The following is a 12,292-nucleotide window of genomic DNA, read 5'->3' as shown; positions in this document are numbered from 1 at the left end:
AAAAGAATATCTCTAACGGAGACACAGCAAGATAAAAAAGGAAAGCAAATTTATTGTTAATGTAATAATTTTTGATTGAGAAGTCGTAAATAGACAGCCACGCTTGGCGTTAGCTCTTTTGTCTTTTGAATATTAACTAGCTAACGCACAAATCAAAATCATGTATTATCGGGCTATCAGGTCGTCTATACTCTACTATATTCTAAGTATATGACTCCAAGAGGAGTCCCAGGAGATATACTGTCATTCACGTTAACCCTCTGAATTCTATCATTTAAATATGAGACCAGAAGATCGAGCGCAGATCCTTTTATACCATAGTTGCATAACTTCCTGACCAGCGTTAAATGTTGAACACAATCGATAAATCACAGAAGATACTTTGTGCATTCTGTGGTCCGCCGAGGCTCAAAAATATGCCTGATGAGTTCAACACCACCACAGTTCAAAGTCCACCTTGTCAAATGCCTTTTTGAAGTCTGCGTAAACAGTTTCAATTTGGTATTTCTTATTAAGACCTTAAAATAATATACGCTTATTACATACATGCATGTTAATCTATTAAAAGTGGTTTGATATTTATAAAAACTCTAAATTTAACCTTCCTTTAGATTTTTATTAACACTCCTTTACTGTTATTAAAAAGTTCAGTACTGTTGAATTGCTTATTATAGTTGCATAGAGTGCGACAGATTACCGAATTTTCATAATAATTAGTATGACTCAGCGGGACTTGGAATAGAGACGTGTGTCTAGTGCGAACTAATTGATCCAAAATGGCCAAAACTTTTGAACAATTTCAGTGCTCTTTTATACAGAGCTAAAAATAAAATGCCTCAAAAGTGCATCAGTAAATATTTTTCGAGTTGAGTTCATTTTGAGCAATTTAAAATTAAACCTCATGAGCGTAATAATACTTGTAGCAATATGCCAGCTTTGTTGTCCGCATTTTCATGCTTCACTAAAACTTTAGGTCCATTGTTATAAAGTATTGTTAAAACTGTATTAACCCATTTGTGACTGGCAACGTTTAAACCTGCGATAAGGGGCTATAAAAAGATTTTATTAAATTCTATATTGAGGGAGATGTTTCACAATGTCCAAGTAAAGTAGCAGGTTGTCATCATCATTATCAGCCGGAAGAAGTCCACTGCTGGATAAAGGCCTCCCCCAAAGATTTCCACGACAATCGATCCTGCGCTGCCCTTATCAAACGTATTCCGGCGATCTTGACCAGATCGTCGGTCCATCTTGTGGGTGGGCTACTAAAACTGCGTTTTCCAGTACGTGGTCGCCATTCGAGGACTTTACTGCCCCAACGGTCATCTGTCCGTCGAACTATGTGCCCTGCCCACTGCCACTTCAGTTTCGCAATCATTTGGACTATGTCGGTACCTTTGGTTCTCCTATGGATCTCCTCATTTCTGATTGGCATAGGCTAGGTAAATTACTGGCTACGTAAAAGTTCCAGATAAAAAAGGTTGCGTTTCACAATCACTTTGCCGCTATATTTATTTATTAGATGACTTATGTGGCAGATCAGTCTGGCAACCTCGTACGCAATAGTTCCATTTGACGAAATCAAAATATTAAAAAAATCCGTTTCTTTTACGAAATAACGTAACACAAGCTTAAAGGCTTTTATTGAAAATTTGTATATTTTTCTAAACTAAAAATTTTATTTAATACACCTCTTATGCAAACCTTTACTTTTAATATGAATGAAATACTATTATTTGTATGTGCTACCTATTGATAGATTTTAAGTCAGTGCCAAGCCCTAAACAAAATAAAACTTAATATTATAAACAGCTTACTTACGATCGAATTGATAACCTCCTCCTTTTTGAAGTCGGTTAACAACTCGATAACAAAGATTGATATCACTAGAGTAAAGAATGAGTGTGGATGCAACTTTTCTTAATAACTTCACATTTACCATGGGCCTATTGGTCGAGTCAACAAGAGCTTTACTGTTCCACTTTTTGCAGTCTCGAAAAAAATACAAATGGGTTGTTATTCGATTTGGAATCCACATTACAATATGTCAACTATCGTAAACCATATCGTATCTGTCCCATTCATATAAATAAGTCATGCCATTGATAGATTGAAGTATAGATCACCATAACCTTAAACAACAACTAGGTATAATATCAATCTTAGATTGTCAACTAAAGATTGCTACTGAATATAGAAAGCTGTCGTTAGGAAACATTTAGAAAAGAAGCTAGAATTTTGTGTGGTCAAAAATTCTGTTATGACGTTCGAGATACCACTGATATGACCAGAGAGATCTTAGTATTCTTCAAATGCAGTTCTAAAAGCCAAGGAAACATCGCCGTCCTTATTCTCTAGGGTCAAGATTGACTGTCCAAGGCATAGTAAGAGAGATTATTTTGACACCACAATTGACGCGATAGCTCGATAAAGAAACTCAATTGAAAAATAATTTCATATGCAGTCGAGAATGTGGTAATAAAAACATTAATATTTCAATTGAAGCGTGTAATACTGTTAGCGCCACACCACATCGCGTTATACAGCTGACGTAACCTAAGGGCGAAAACAGAAACGGCGGATTTAACGTTGATGGCTTTTTTTTTATAATCAACGAGTTTACGCAAGTTCTCCATCATTTGCCAAGACAAAAAGTAGTATTTTCTATGTATAAGACAAGTTTTCATACAATAATTCAATTTAAGTCATTCTTGATTAAAACGAGAAGATTAAGATGTAATTAAATATTAATTATTAGGTAAAAATAACATTTTCAAAATTATACTTCTGCTTTCCATGAAGCTGTGTATAAATCTCAATCTAGTATAGGGTGAAGTGACATATATTAGAAATATTTATTTAGCCATAAGTGACATCGTCACTACATTATATGTTATCTAAACTATAGTAAACAAGACGCCAGAGGATTGATTACAGAGCCTTATAATAAAAAAGTTTTCACTGCCGAAAATTTAAATTATTATTATTATTAATTTTTTTTTTTTTGTAATTTTATCAATTATTTAAGTGCGTACATTGCTAATCATCGTGTGAAATAAGTGTTGTTAAGATTCACTTATTACTCCTTCTTCGACGAGTCCTTCTTATACCAACAGAAAATGGCATAACACCTAACCATCAATATAGCATTAGACATAAACACTCGACTATGGGACGGGTTTTGTGAATCTGCGACAAAATAAGAAAGACACAACAAGGAACTGAAGACACAAGAAGGTTACTGCGTTGCAGTGTTCTTACGTGTGCGACGGCTTGTGTTGGAATCGAGCACAAAAGAATTCTATGTAAAATTAAAATCTTCCACCCAGCTATTTTTATTACTTGGGTCTTATCTGTCAACAAGTGGCTAATGCTCACAAAAGTACTACAGATTTTATGTCTATAATATTTTATCACTATAAACTGTGAACCTTGAACTTAATGTGCTTTAGGATTTTCATTTTACTACAAACTGACCTCCTTTGATTATCAACTACAGCCTCCCGAGTCACAAAGATCCACTACAAGTCTTATAAATCTACAGGAAGGCCTAAACAAGACAATTAAAAGGTTTTGTAACGGGCGAATCGAAAAAAGTAACTTTAAATATACCTTGGTCTTTATCTTGATAGGTGTATGATATGGATTGATCACATTACGAAACTAACACGTAACAAAAATAACTAAATTGAAAAAAAACTTCCTTTGGTTGCTACGCTAAAGCAGTAAAAAAAGTCGCAGTATAAAATGTTTACTTAGTAAAAGATGTTTGTTTACATAATTTATAGCTTCTCGTGACGGGTACTTTAGTGTACAAGTCTGTACTGAATCCTGTTTAGGGCCTTTTGCTATGGGGTAGTGCTTGTAATTTCTCCATCAAACGAATGCACATAATGGTGAACACAGTCCTCCAATCAAACAGCAGTTAGCGACTAAATCCACCACCATCTTGAAATGCTTACAGTGAGCGAAGAAATCACTATGATCAAGATATCTAATCTTGAAACAGATGCCCATCTCAATATATGTCAAAGCTATATGTTAAGAGCTTTAAAAGGAAATACAGTTCTTCTCAGGTTTTGAATGGGTGGTAGTTTTTGACTTTCAATATATATATCCTATTTGGAATAAAAATATTCGAATTTGAATTCTATTATGTTTTAGAAGACTTATGAGTAGATATTCTCGCTGGAGGACGCATTTTGATTGAGAGAAGCATGTAGCACATTTGTTTTAAATGAATGCACTGGTTGCAGATACAACAGTAAAAAGAGATTCACTCAAATAATTTTATTTAACATGTAAATGTATTATTCGTAACAAACGCATAGTGTGTGTAAAGCCTAAATACCCCGGTCACCTACTATTGTGAACAAATCTAATTTGAATGGATTACGGCGTGTTCAATATTAGTGTTGCTATGTGGAACTAGGTGAACAATATTCCTCGATACAATATCACAATGCTTTGACATATTTTGCCTTACTGTGCCAACGTAAAGTTCGCATTAAATGGGCGACAGCGAAATATCGGCGCAATTTAGCATGTTTATTTGAAGTGAAAACTTCCTCGCGTCAGGACACGTGGCCTGATCGAAAATTCGTAAAATAGTCGTTGAAATTATGGATGAAAGATATTGTATATATTAGAGATTTTCACCTATATATTATATATTTTTTTTAATGAAAATAAGGGACGAGACGAGCATGACGTCCAGTTTATGGTAATTCATGCGCGCTGCCCATTACAATGCAGTGCCGCTCAGGATTCTTGAAAAACCCCAATATTTCTGAGCGGCACTACAACTGCGCTCGTCACCTTGAGACATAAGATGTTAAGTCTAATTTGCCCAGTAATTTCACTAGCTACGGCGCCTATTTCTGCCGTGAAGCAGTAATGTGTAAGTATTACTGCTTCACGGCAGAAATAGGCACCGTTGTGGTGGCCATAATCTAGCCGACATCCTATGCAAAGGAGCCTCCCACTGGTGAATATATATTGGCTCATCACGATATCTCTGGAACCATAAAGCATTGAGAATTGAAATTTTACAGGAATATTTATTTCGCCGAGAAAAGGTCAGCTAAGAACGGATTTTACGAAATTCCACCCCTAAGAATTTTTATTATGAACAGAACAACGTCTTTCGGTTCAGCTAGTATATATTATACTAGCTTTAATACACAAATTAAATTTGGAAAACCAAATTTTATGAACAATGCGGGACTAGAACCCACGAACTCCGGTGTTCCGTGCCGCTGCTCTAACCAACTGAGCTAACCGTTCGAGTGACGTATCGTCATAAAATGTTGTATGCCTTGTTCAACTCTCAGGATGTGTATTCATGAGTTGGTTAGAGCACCGTCACGGAACGCCGGAGGTCGTGGGTTCGAGTCCCGCACGGTTCATAAAATTTTGTTTTTCAAATTTTATTTGTGTTAATCCTAGAAGGGAAGGTTATCACTTTAAAAACTTAAAAAAATGTTTATACTAGCTTTTAAAACCCGCAACTTCGTAAGTGTGCATTTGTTACTTTGGGCAGTTATTTCAATTGTTTAATATACTCACTTTGCAAATAATACACAACAAAATTCTGTGGTTAATGCATTTTTAAAAGCAACCAACTATAGAACTTTCATCCTCTTTTTGCATCCCCACACAGGTCTAAATTTTAAAAATGTTAAAATAATATTTTTTCCCTTACGCGCCACAAAAAGTACAACTTCAAACCTTAATTAATAACGACTACATACTTGTTATTTAGCTCTTACTGGCAACAACTTAATTACAAATATGTAAATTACTTTTTGTCGCTAACCTCAAGACAATCTAAACACAAAAATATAATTATAATAATTACAATATTTTAATATAATTACAATGTTATTCTAAAAATTAAACCCACAAAACAGTGAGAATGTTATCACAGACTGCGTATTTTTATACAATCTAATTAATTAATCTAATTCTAGTTATGGTTATTGCTATTTTTGGAATCGGTGTCCTCCCGCCGCGGCCCCGCTCTCGCTTCAAGGACATCTCACCTATAACTATGTTACAAACATAATTGGCTGACACCGACTCCGAAAATAACAATAACCGTAGCTAGAATTAGATTAATTAATTAGATTGTATAAAAATACGCAATTATTTTTATACATTTTAGTGCATGTTCCATCTATTATGTTGTAATAGTGTTTTTGGAGTCTTTATGTTAATTCTTTTTTTATTTTTAGTGAATTTGAAGGACACTTTTATATATTTACTTTTATAAATTTTACAATGCAGCAATGAACGTAAGCGTTTTGCAATTTGATTACAGATAGTTGGAAATTCTGCCACTGATCGTTCCCTTACTGTAATCCCATTATCAGAAACTAAACTGTCCTTTACAATAATAAAGAATCATCGAAATCATTTGGCGCGATATTGAGTTATTCGTTAATTTGTCGTCCACAACGTATAGCAAATTTAAGACTTTTATGGTTTTATATATCAGATCAAACTGGACCAAATTACAATGGGAAGCACCAGTTTTCCAATAAAAAAAGAATTATTAAAATCGGTTCACCCAGTCGAAAGTTGAGGTAACAAACAAAAAAAACATACCGACGAATTGAGAACCTCCTCCTTTTTTGAAGTCGGTTAAAAAGAGGATCTAAGAAGAACGGGAGCAAGAAACTCAGAGGGCTTCTTTTTAACCAACTTCAAAATGGAGCAGGCTATTATTATAATTCGATCGGTATTTTTTTTTATATATGTACACCAATTACTCTGAGATGTATGATCCGATTTACGTAATTCTTATTTTGTTCGATGCAAAATAGATGCCTTTTGGTCTCATAAAATTTTTACATACTATGGCCCAGTAGTTTTCACTTTATGAACATTTATATGAAAATTTTTGTCTACCTCGATGACATAATAATTGTTTTCTGTGTACGCCTTTTTTTAAGTTTTCATTAAGGTTGATCATATGTTTTTATTAACTGACACTAAAACGTAAAAAATAAAAAATAAACTACGTTTAAAAATACCAACTTCAAAAACTGAAAAGTATCAAATAACTTAAAGTTTAATTTAATACACCTCTTATGCAAACATTTACCTTTAATATTAATAAAATATTATTATTTGTATGTGCTACATAAACCTCGCGGACCTGGCGGTCTACTCCTAAAATCAATATTCGATATATGGTGGCATTAGTCATGTCGAATCCTACTCTTAGTTACATCGTATTCAATGTCGAAACGATGATTGAACTTTTTTGAAATTTTTGAACCTTTACATTTTGTGTAAATGATACCAAATTGGTGATGCAGAGTCTGACATGATCTTTAGCGCCTAAACTATGTTTTGTCTTTTGACACTTAACAGCGACATAGCACAGATAATATTTAATTTTTTCAATGTTTGCACATAATTCATTCACTTTAACATCGTAAAAAAATCGTAATATTAGTCTATGGTTACAATGTTGTGACGATAGACGATATGGAATGCGAACATTTGTTAGAGTAGGGTAGGTACGATATATTCGGAGTATTATCGTATCGTTCCGAATATATCGTTGTCGATTTTGCGAGTAGGCCTCCTGGAGTCTTTTATTTGGTCGGTCCATCTAGTAGAAGAGCGGCCTTGGGCTACCTTGCCATTTGTGTTCCCAACTACGATCAATTTCTCCAGCCTTCTCATTACCCCTTCGCATTATGTGGCCAAAATACGAAAGTATTCGTTGGTGGCATACGGGTTTTTATCTTGAACTGTGAGAGGATCGACACATTTGTTCTCTTGGCCGTCCAAGGTATCCTCAACATACGCCTCCAGCACCACATCTCCAAAGCATTGGAGATGTGCTATAAATCTCAGCCTAAGTGCTAAGTCGCTTAAGAAATTTCTAGAACACGCAATGACAAAATATCGCATGGAAATAGTACGTTAATCCTTAGATTCGGCCTGAGAGATTTAAGGCGTGCGTTTAAGCCATAGGTTGCCATTTCGATTAAGATTTCTTCTTATTTATTCCTTGGATTTCAAAAAATAAATACATAATTTAAGCTTTATTAAGATTAGGTACAATAATGTCATAAAAAAATAATGAATTTTATTTGTCCCAGTACTTAAGGCCATAGAAGGTGTTATATCTATTTATCATTGAGCTGAAACTAATAATCAAAATAATTGTATAATTTAAACTTCCTAAAAGTCCGGTTTATTATCTTAATTATGAAATTACATCTAAATTATAAAGCAAGATAAAGTGTTATGATAAACTTAAGGGGTTACATTATACATAGCGGCTTTTTTTAATGAAAATAAGTGTGAGACGAGCAGGACGTTCAGCTGATAGTAATCGATAAGTGCTACTATTACAACGCAGTGCCGCTCAAGGTTCTTGAAAAACCACAAATATTCTGAGCGGCACTACAACTGCGCTCGTCACCTTTAGACATAACATGTTAAGTATAAGTCTTTATGTGCCCAGTAATTTCACTAACTACGGCGCCCTTCAGACCGAAACACAATAATGCTTACACATTACTGCTTATTTAAATCATCATATTTTTGTATTGAATAACAATTGGTCGGGGGACATTTTCTATACAATAGTCAAAGGCTTCTTTGCAACAAAGTTCAGCTAGGTTGGCACCACAGCGGTCGGACCGCATTTGAACGGCGCTGCGCGGTGCGTCGCTCGACGGTACATACCGCATTACAACTGCAGTGAGCGGCAGCTCGCGTCATTTCTATACCAGTTTACGTGCGAGCAACATTCCAAGATGAGTGACAGTGACGAGGGTTTGGTCATTATTTCTTTCGTCGCGGCATAGTTGCCTCCGAGAGAATATTTTGACTTAAGTATGCGTACTGTTAATTGTTAATTTCATAGAATTTTGTCTTCGACATTCTGAAGTAAGTGTGAAATCCTGCAGAGTCATTAAGAAGGAAAGGAAACAAATAATGATATTTGACTTCTTGATAGCGTGACCTTGGTATGTCAGCAAGCCATTTCTTCTAATTTTTTTCTATAATTATTCTTCTACCACACAACAAATAAATAATGACTATCCTTGTCACTATCGAACTGCTATAGAAATGACACGAGCTTTCGCTAACTGCAGTTGCAACGCCATATGTGCTGTCGAGCGACGTGATGCGACGCGCCGCGCAGCGCCGGTATAATGCGGTCCGGCCTTTAAGTAATAATGTGCAACTACTATTTGAATTTCAGTTCTTAGCGACCTTCGGGTCTTACGGCGACCCAGTGAAATTACTAGGCCAATGATACTTAGTATTCTATCACATAATGACAAATAGAGAAAAAAAACAGCATTTTGTGAACGTTTGCCCGTACAGCTGGTTTCATATCTCACATGACCTACGTTGGCATTTTGTAACAGGTCCTATTAAAATAGTTCATATTACAGTCATTTATTTTCTCAAGAATCACTTATTTTTGATGTCAGTCCAAGTAATACCACGGCGCACGAAACTCATAACAATTTTGAACCGAAAATATTATTCGAACGTTCGGGCCGCGCGGGTCATCTTGAGATAAACGACAGATTTTAGGCTTAGATCTACTGAGCTCACTTACACTTTGCTCAGACTTTACTGACATAAAACTTAGCTGTAATAAACCATGTACCATATACATAAACCAAAACATAAACAGTTTTCGGTACGGAATGACGGTTTCGAAAACTATTTATTTTAAAAAGTAAGTATCAATAGTTAGGTACTCGATAGCCGGTATGTACACGAAAACCTTAACCGTGCAAAAACAAGAGCATCGGGTTGTTTTAGAAAAATAATTAGTATTGTTAAAAATATGTACTTTTGTACTGTGTTGTTTTATATCGTTTTTAACTGTGTTTCGGACTGTAGAGCGCCGTAGCTAGTGAAATTACTGTTAGCTATGAATGACAGGTATCCTACGACCTTTTCGGCAAAAGGGGTTAATAATAATATATAATCAAACTAAATGAAAACTTATAAAAAAGCAGTACACGAACTATAATAACACCATCCACATAAACAAAAATATTCATAAAAAATATTAATAAAATGAAAATTACTGGGGAAAACTATGTTAGGTGTTAGGTTGGAGTCAAGTATATCTTCCCTGAGGTATAGCAAGGGATGCGATGGCTGGAAGTTCATCTCATGGTAAGAAAGTACCTAAGCCTTCCAACCGAATCATATACTGCAAATTACGAACTATGTAGTTGACGTAGCAAAAGGAACCGTGCGTCAGTCTCGAAATGGGAGCGCATTTTTTGTTAATTAAAATTTAAAGTGGTATATTTATTTAATATATTGATAAAAACAATCAAAAGAAAAAGAATAATTATAAAATTTAAAGTTATAAGTAGATTTCTTGTGGTTTCATTAAAATTTAAAGTGGTATATTTATTTAATATATTGATAAAAACAATCAAAAGAAAAAGAATAATTATAAAATTTAAAGTTATAAGTAGATTTCTTGTGGTTTCATTTCCTTCCTTAATAAAATGTGCCCGTAATAACATATAAATATCAAAATATAAAATATATAAGATTAAAAACAATCAAACGAAATATAGCATTTAAAGTTAGGTATAAGTATATTATTTCTTTTGCTATCATTTTGTAAGTTATTAATATAATGTACCCGAAATACAATAATATAGTATATGCAAATTCAAATATTTTTATTCAAAATAGGATGTGACATCACTTATTGTAAGTCAAAAACTACCACCTATTCTGAAAAGTATGTCTCAGACCTGAGCAGAACGGGCGCAATAAACTTACCGGGCTTCTTTTTCTCATAAAAAAATATGCTAACAAAGTAATATCGAACAATTGAACTTATTATTTACAAGCGTGAGCGCGGTCCACTCCATTCCCAATCTGTGGTATCATTAAGAAAGTCATTTATGTTATAGTAACCTTTACCACACAAACGTTTTTAACAATTCTTTTGAATAACGTAATTATTTTGTTTTTAACATTTTCTGGGATCTTGTTGTAAAAGCATATACATCGCCCCACAAAAGACTTACCTACTAACTCGACTTAGGCGAGTAGTAGGCATTATGAAACTGTAAATATAGATTTACAAAAATAAAAATATATTTATTGCCACATCTTCTCATTATTGCTCAGAGGTAAATGAGATAATTTATAAACACAAATAAGTGGTTAAAACATCGGTATGTAGCCATATTCATGTACGACGCAGTCTCATGACGAAATTTTCTCATAATAATTATGGAAAAGAATGCAAATAAATCGGCCGACTTAACAAAAGTTTTTGTGTTTGTGTGTGTATATGCACGGAAGAAGTTACACTTATTTCGAGTAATAAAACAGAAATTCTTAAAAAAAAATATTCCTCGTGCTATTTAACGTTTGTAGAAAGAATAATAAGGTATTTTTTTTATGGAATAGGAGAACAAACGAGCGTACGGGTCACCTGGTGTTAAGTGATCACCGCAGCCCACATTCTCTTGCAACACCAGAGGAATCACAAGAGCGTTGACGGCCTTTAAGGAAGGTGTACGCGCTTTTTTTGAAGGTAACCATGTCGTATCGTTCCGAAAACACCACACAAGGAAGCTTATTCCACAGCATTGTAGTACGAGGAAGAAAGCTCCTTGAAAACCGCACTGTGGAGGAACGCCACACATCCAGATGGTGGGGATGATATTCTAACTTGTGGCGTGTCGTCAGTATTAAATGCCACCAATTAAGATATTATTATACTGCATAATAATTTAGTTAAATAACGTTTATTTAAATATGATTAAAAAAAATATTCAATTAGAAAGAATTGTTTTTTTTTTTAAAGTTATACAAATTGGAAATTTAATTCTCGTCCATTGGTTGCGATTCTGTAGAAAATATATAAGTTACAAGAAGCTTATGGCACCTGAAGTATGATCCAAATGGTCTACTTTACCAACTAACGTCAGGCTGTCGAATTTGGGTGTCGGAGCGCGCAATGGTATTTTTTCCCCAGCACGCCAAAATAATTATCATTAGTATAACTTCAAAGATAAAGTATAATATATTAATATGTATATAAGAAGCATAAAAAGAAAGTTAAAAAAAAACTTACCAAAAAGAAAAGTAAAAGTTTTTGGTTTTTGTTATTATAAAAAAAAAATTGAATTCAGAATGTTTTATGAAACGTGTATCAGCAAATGACAGTTGTTAAAGACCAACGTCTTATAAATATGGCGATTTGTGTAAGACGAGTGTGAGGTATTAATGAAAAAAAAAACATTTTCTACTACAGAAA

At 34.2% G+C, this 12,292-nt stretch overlaps 1 protein-coding gene across 3 annotated transcripts in view; it reads right to left on the bottom strand.

Annotated features, from left to right (window-relative positions):
• LOC126964470 (putative fatty acyl-CoA reductase CG5065) overlaps nucleotides 1-12,292 on the bottom strand; it is a 109,835-nt gene that overhangs the window by 31,913 nt on the left and 65,630 nt on the right. The gene's annotated exons all lie outside the window — the stretch shown is intronic.

This window comes from Leptidea sinapis, chromosome 5 (genome assembly GCF_905404315.1).
Source record: "Leptidea sinapis chromosome 5, ilLepSina1.1, whole genome shotgun sequence".
NCBI lineage: Eukaryota > Metazoa > Arthropoda > Insecta > Lepidoptera > Pieridae > Leptidea > Leptidea sinapis.
This window is presented reverse-complemented; position numbering and strand designations above follow the sequence as displayed.